At 41.2% G+C, this 7,398-nt stretch overlaps 1 non-coding gene across 1 annotated transcript; it reads left to right on the forward strand.

Annotated features, from left to right (window-relative positions):
• The first annotated feature begins 6,285 nt into the window (after positions 1-6,285).
• Positions 6,286-6,393, forward strand: LOC130953454 (small nucleolar RNA R71). Its single transcript, XR_009075623.1, has one exon. It is a non-coding gene; the product is annotated as a small nucleolar RNA R71 (small nucleolar RNA).
• The last annotated feature ends 1,005 nt before the right edge of the window (positions 6,394-7,398 follow it).

The raw sequence follows: 7,398 nt of genomic DNA on the forward strand, positions 1-7,398 counted from the left end.
TGTTCATAGTGAGAATGATGATGATTGTCACGGATCATTGTCACGGATCATCATTCATCGGATAACACAAGTGTTATCTTAGAATCGAAGCAAGCATGATTGAGAAGAACAGTAGTAATTGCATTAATCCATCAAGACACAGCAGAGCTCCTCACCCCCAACCATGGGGTTTAGAGCTCATACTGTGGAAAGAAACGTGTACAAAATGTTATGAGGTCATAAGGTACGGATACAATGTCAAAAGATCCTATAAGTAGTAAAAGCAGTATCCTAAGGTTTACAGAATGAGTAAATGACAGAAAAATCCACAGGCCCACTTGTGTGTGCTTGGGCTGAGCAATGAGGAATTTCGTGTAGAGACCTTTTCTGGAGTTAAACGCCAGCTTTCATGCCAGTTGGGCGTTTAACTCCAAATTTTATGCCAGTTCCGGCGTTTAAACGCTGGAATTTCTGTAGGTGACTTTGAGCGCCGGTTTGGGCCATCAAATCTTGGCAAAGTATGGACTATTATATATTGCTGGAAGCCCAGGATTCTACTTTCCAACGCCGTTGAGAGCGCGCCAATTGGGCTTGTAGCTCCAGAAATCCACTTCGAATGCAGGGAGGTCAGAATCCACAGCATCTGCAGTCCTTTTGAGTCTCTGGATCAATTTTTGCTCAGGTCCCTCATTTCAGTCAAAATACCTGAAATCACAGAAACACACAAACTCATAGTAAAGTCCAGAAAATGAATTTTAATTAAAAACTATAAAAATATACTAAAAACTAACTAAAAGATACTAAAAACATACTAAAAACAATGCCAAAAAGCATACAAATTATCCGCTCATCAAATACCACAGACAAGGTTAGACCTTCCGGATTCTCTTGAATGCCACCATCAGTTCATGCCTATACCACGAAGACTCTGATCTCACGGAATGGCTGGCTCGTTTGTCAGGCGAGCGCTCGGTTATCAGGCGATCAACCATGCATCGTGTATCAGGAATCCAAGAGATATTCACTTAATCTAAGGTAGAACGGAGGTGGTTGTCAGTCACACGTTCATAGGTGAGAATGATGAGTGTCACGGATCATCACATTCATCAAGTTGAAGAACAAGTGATATCTTGGAAAGAACAAGCGGAATTGAATAGAACAATAGTAATTGCATTAATACTCGAGGTACAGCAGAGCTCCACACCTTAATCTATGGTGTGTAGAAACTCCACCGTTGAAAATACATAAGAACAAAAGTGATCATTGGCTTCGGTCCCAGAGAGAGAACCAGAAAAACCAAGATGAAAATACAATAGTAAAAGGTCCTACTTATAGGGAACTAGTAGCTTAAGAATTACAAAGATGAGTAATGACATAAAATCCACTTCCGGCCCACTTGGTGTGTGCTTGGGCTGAGCAATGAAGCATTTTCGTGTAGAGACTCTTCTTGGAGTTAAACGCCAGCTTTTGTGCCAGTTTGGGCGTTTAACTCCCACTTTGGTGCCAGTTCCGGCGTTTAACGCTGGGAAATCTGAAGGTGACTTTGAACGCCGGTTTGGGCCATCAAATATTGGGTTAAGTATGGACTATCATATTGCTGGAAAGCCCAGGATGTCTACTTTCCAACGCCTTTAAGAGCGCGCCAATTGGGCTTCTGGCTCCAGAAAATCCACTTCGAGTGCAGGGAGGTCAGAATCCAACAGCATCTGCAGTCCTTTTCAGTCTCTGAATCAGATTTTTGCTCAGTCCCTCAATTTCAGCCAGAAAATACCTGAAATCACAGAAAACACACAAACTCATAGTAAAGTCCAGAAAGTGAATTTTAACTAAAAACTAATAAAAATATACTAAAAACTAACTAAATCCTACTAGAAACATACTAAAAACAATGCCAAAAAGCGTACAAATTATCCGCTCATCACAACACTAAACTTAAATTGTTGCTTGTCCCCAAGAAACTGAAAATCAAATAAGATAAAAAGAAGAGAATATGCAATGAATTCCAAAAACATCTATGAAGATCAGTATTAATTAGATGAGCGGGGCTTTTAGCTTTTTGCCTCTGAACAGATTTGGCATCTCACTCTATCCTTTGAAATTCAGAATGATTGGCTTTTTTAGGAACTCAGAATCCAGATAGTGTTATTGATTCTCCTAGTTAAGTATGATGATTCTTGAACACAGCTACTTATTGAGTCTTGGCCGTGGCCCAAAGCACTCTGTCTTCCAGTATTACCACCGGATACATACATGCCACAGACACATGATTGGGTGAACCTTTTCAGATTGTGACTCAGCTTTGCTAGAGTCCCCAATTAGAGGTGTCCAGGGTTCTTAAGCACACTCTTTTTGCCTTGGATCACAACTTTATTTCTTTCCTTTTTTTTTCTTTTCTTTCTTTTTCTCTTTTTTTTTGTATTCACTGCTTTTTCTTGCTTCAAGAATCATTTTTATGATTTTTCAGATCCTCAGTAACATGTCTCCTTTTTCATCATTCTTTCAAGAGCCAACATTCATGAACCACAAATTCAAAAGACATATGCACTGTTTAAGCATACATTCAGAAAACAAAAGTGTTGCCACCACATCAAAATAATTAATCTGTTATAAAATTCAAAATTCATGCAATTCTTTTTTTTTTCCAATTAGGAACATTGTTTATTTAAGAAAGGTGATGGATTCATAGGACATTCATAACTTTAAGGCATAGACACTAAGACACTAATGATCATAAGACACAGACATGGATAAACATAAGCATGGAAATTCGAAAAAAACAAGAAAATAAAGAACAAGGAGATTAAAGAACGGGTCCACCTCAGTGATGGCGGCTTGTTCTTCCTCTTGAAGATCTTATGGAGTGCTTGAGCTCCTCAATGTCTCTTCCTTGTCTTTGTTGCTCCTCTCTCATGATTCTTTGATCTTCTCTAATTTCATGGAGGAGGATGGAATGTTCTTGGTGCTCCACCCTTAGTTGTCCCATGTTGGAACTCAATTCTCCTAGGGAGGTGTTGATTTGCTCCCAATAGTCTTGTGGAGGAAAGTGCATCCCTTGAGGCATCTCAGGGATCTCATGATGAGAGGGGTCTCTTGTTTGCTCCATCCTTTTCTTAGTGATGGGCTTATCCTCATGAACTTCTACTTCTTCTCCAATCATGATGCTATGAATCATGATGGCCCAGTCTAGAGTAACTTCGGACCGGTTGCTAGTGGGAATGATTGAGCGTTGGATAAACTCCAACCATCCTCTAGCCACGGGCTTGAGGTCATGCCTTCTTAGTTGAACCGGCTTTCCTCTTGAATCTCTCTTCCATTGGGCGCCCTCTTCACAAATGTCAGTGAGGACTTGGTCCAACCTTTGATCAAAGTTGACCCTTCTTGTGTAAGGATGTTCATCTCCTTGCATCATGGGCAAGTTGAATGCCAACCTCACATTTTCCGGACTAAAATCTAAGTATTTCCCCCGAACCATTGTAAGCCAATTCTTTGGGTTCGGGTTCACACTTTGATCATGGCTCTTGGTGATCCATGCATTGGCATAGAACTCTTAAACCATTAAGATTCCGACTTGTTGAATGGGGTTGGTGAGAACTTCCCAACCTCTTCTTTGAATCTCATGTCGGATCTCCGGATATTCACTCTTTTTGAGTTTGAAAGGGACCTCGGGGATCACCTTCTTCAAGGCCACAACTTCATAGAAGTGGTCTTGATGCACCCTTGAGATGAATCTCTCCATCTCCCATGACTCGGAGGTGGAAGCTTTTGCCTTCCCTTTCCTCTTTCTAGAGGTTTCTTTGGCCTTGGATGCCATAAATGGTTATGGAAAAACGAAAAGCAACGCTTTTACCACACCAAACTTAAAAGGTTTGCTCGTCCTCGAGCAAAAGAAGAAAGAATAGAGGAGAAGAAGAAGAAAATGGAGGAGATGGAGGAGGTTGTATGGTTCGGCCAAAAGGGGGAAGAAGTAGTGTTTAGGGTGTGTGAAAATGAAGGAGGGAAGATGGGTTTATATAGGGGTGAGGGGAGGGGTAGGTTTCGGCCATTAAGGGTGGGTTTGGGAGGGAAAGTGGTTTGAATTTTGAGGTCGGTGGGGTTTTATGAAGGATGGATGTGAGTGGTGAAGAAGAAGAGAGAGGGTGGTGGGGTAGGTGGAGATCCTGTGGGGTCCACAGATCCTGAGGTGTCAAGGAAAAGTCATCCCTGCACCAAATGGCATGCAAAAATGCGTTTTGAGCCAATTCTGGCGTTAAACGCCAGGATGGTGCCCATTTTTGGCGTTTAACGCCAGGTTCTTGCCCTTTCCTGGCGTTTAACGCCAGTCTGGTGCCCCTTTCTGGCGTTAAACACCCAGAATGGTGCCAGACTGGGCGTTAAACGCCCATCTGCTAGCCTTACTGGCGTTTAAACGCCAGTAGGTTCTTCCTCCAGGGTGTGCTGTTTTTCTTCCTGTTTTTCATTCTGTTTTTGCTTTTTCAATTGATTTTGTGACTTCTCATGATCATCAACCTACAGAAAACATAAAATAACAAAGGAAAATAGATAAAATATAACATTGGGTTGCCTCCCAACAAGCGCTTCTTTAACGTCAGTAGCTTGACAGAGGGTTCTCATGGAGCCTCACAAATGCTCAGAGCAATGTTGGAACCTCCCAACACCAAACTTAGAGTTTGAATGTGGGGGTTCAACACCAAACTTAGAGTTTGGTTGTGGCCTCCCAACACCAAACTTAGAGTTTGACTGTGGGGGCTCTGTCTGGCTTTGCTTTGAGAGAAGCTCTTCATGCTTCCTCTCCATGGTGACAGAGGGATATCCTTGAGCCTTAAACACAAAGGATTCTTCATTCACTTGAATGATCAGTTCACCTCCATCAACATCAATCACAGCCTTAGCTGTGGCTAGGAAGGGTCTGCCAAGGATGATGGATTCATCCATGCACTTCCCAGTCTCTAGGACTATGAAATCAGCAGGGATGTAATGGTCTTCAATCTTCACCAAAACATCCTCTACAAGTCCATAAGCTTGTTTTCTTGAATTGTCTGCCATCTCTAGTGAGATTCTTGCAGCTTGTACCCCAAAGATCCCTAGCTTCTCCATTACAGAGAGAGGCATGAGGTTTACACTTGACCCTAAGTCACACAGAGCCTTCTTGAAGGTCATGGTGCCTATGGTACAAGGTATGGAGAACTTCCCAGGGTCCTGCCTCTTTTGAGGTAATTTCTGCCTAGACAAGTCATCCAATTCTTTGGTGAGCAAAGGGGGTTCATCCTCCCAAGTCTCATTTCCAAATAACTTGTCATTTAGCTTCATGATTGCTCCAAGGTATTTAGTAACTTGCTCTTCAGTGACATACTCATCCTCTTCAGAGGAGGAATACTCATCAGAGCTCATGAAAGCCAGAAGCAAGTCCAATGGAATCTCTACGGTCTCATTTTGAGCCTCAGATTCCCATGGTTCCTCATTGGGGAACTCAATGGAGGCCAGTGGACGTCCATTGAGGTCTTCCTCAGTGGCGTTCACTGCCTCTCCTTCCTCTCCAAATTTGGCCATGTTGATGGCCTTGCACTCTCCTTTTGGATTTTTTTCTGTATTGCTTGGAAGAGTACTAGGAGGGAGTTCAGTAATTTTCTTGCTCAGCTGTCCCACTTGTGCCTCCAAATTTCTAATGGAGGACCTTGTTTCAGTCATGAAACTTTGACTGGTTTTGATTAGATCAGAGACCATGGTAGCCAAGTCAGAGTGGCTCTGCTTAGAATTCTCTGTCTGTTGCTGAGAAGATGATGGAAAAGGCTTGCCATTGCTAAACCTGTTTCTTCCACCATTATTGTTGTTGAAACTTTGTTGAGGTCTCTGTTGATCCTTCCATGAGAGATTTGGATGATTTCTCCATGAAGAATTATAGGTGTTTCCATAGGGTTCTCCCATGTAATTCACCTCTTCCATTGAAGGGTTCTCAGGATCATAAGCTTCTTCTTCAGATGAAGCATCCTTAGTACTGCCAGGTGCATTTTGCATTCCAGACAGACTTTGAGAAATCAAATTGACTTGCTGAGTCAATATCTTGTTCTGAGCCATAATGGCGTTCAGAGTATCAATCTCAAGAACTCCTTTCTTCTGATTAGTACCATTGTTCACAGGATTCCTTTCAGAAGTGTACATGAATTGGTTATTTGCAACCATTTCAATTAGTTCTTGAGCTTCTGCAGGCGTCTTCTTCAAATGAAGAGATCCTCCAGCAGAGCTATCCAAAGGCATCTTGGATAGTTCAGAGAGACCATCATAGAAAATACCTATGATGCTCCATTCAGAAAGCATGTCAGAAGGACATTTTCTGATCAATTGTTTGTATCTTTCCCAAGCTTCATAGAGGGATTCTCCATCCTTCTGTTTGAAGGTTTGGACTTCCACTCTAAGCTTACTCAATTTTTGAGGTGGAAAGAACTTTGCCAAGAAGGCATTGACTAGCTTTTCCCATGAGTCCAGGCTTTCTTTAGGTTGTGAGTCCAACCATGTCCTAGCTCTGTCTCTTACAGCAAAAGGGAATAGCATAAGTCTGTAGACCTCAGGGTCAACCCCATTAGTCTTGACAGTGTCACAGATTTGCAAGAATTCAGCTAAGAACTGATGAGGATCTTCCAATGGAAGTCCATGGAACTTGCAATTCTGTTGCATTAGAGAAACTAATTGAGGCTTAAGCTCAAAGTTGTTTGCTCCAATGGCAGGGATAGAGATGCTTCTCCCATAGAAGTCGGGAGTAGGTGCAGTAAAGTCACCCAGCACCTTCCTTGCATTGTTTGCATTGTTGTTGTTTTCGGCTGCCATGTCTTCTTCTTTGAAGATTTCTGTTAGGTCCTCTACAGAGAGTTGTACCTTAGCTTCTCTTAGCTTTTGCTTCAAGGTCCTTTCAGGTTCAGGGTCAGCTTCAACAAGAATGCCTTTGTCTTTGTTCCTGCTCATATGAAAGAGAAGAGAACAAGAAAATGTGGAATCCTCTATGTCACAATATAGAGATTCCTTGAGGTGTCAGAGAAGAAGAAAATTAGAAGGAAGAGGTAGAAGAATTCGAACTTAATCAGATAGAGTTCGAATTGTGCATTGAGAAGGAGTGGTACTCCATAAATAGAAGGATGTGAGAAGAGGGGAAGAGATTTTTCAAAAATTAAGTTAAAAAGATTTTAAAAACATTTTGAAAAATTGATTGATAATTTTCGAAAACAAAAAGTGGGAAAGAAATCAAGTGATTTTTGAAAAAGATTTTGAAAAAAAATATGATTGAAAACTATTTTTGAAAAAGATGTGATTAAAAAGATATGTTTGAAAAATTATGCTTTTAAAAAGATATGATTGAAAAGATATGATTTGAAAACAATTTAAAAAGATTTGATTTTTAAAAATTAATGACTTGCCTAACAAGAAAAGATA

This window comes from Arachis stenosperma, chromosome 9, assembly GCF_014773155.1.
Source record: "Arachis stenosperma cultivar V10309 chromosome 9, arast.V10309.gnm1.PFL2, whole genome shotgun sequence".
NCBI lineage: Eukaryota > Viridiplantae > Streptophyta > Magnoliopsida > Fabales > Fabaceae > Arachis > Arachis stenosperma.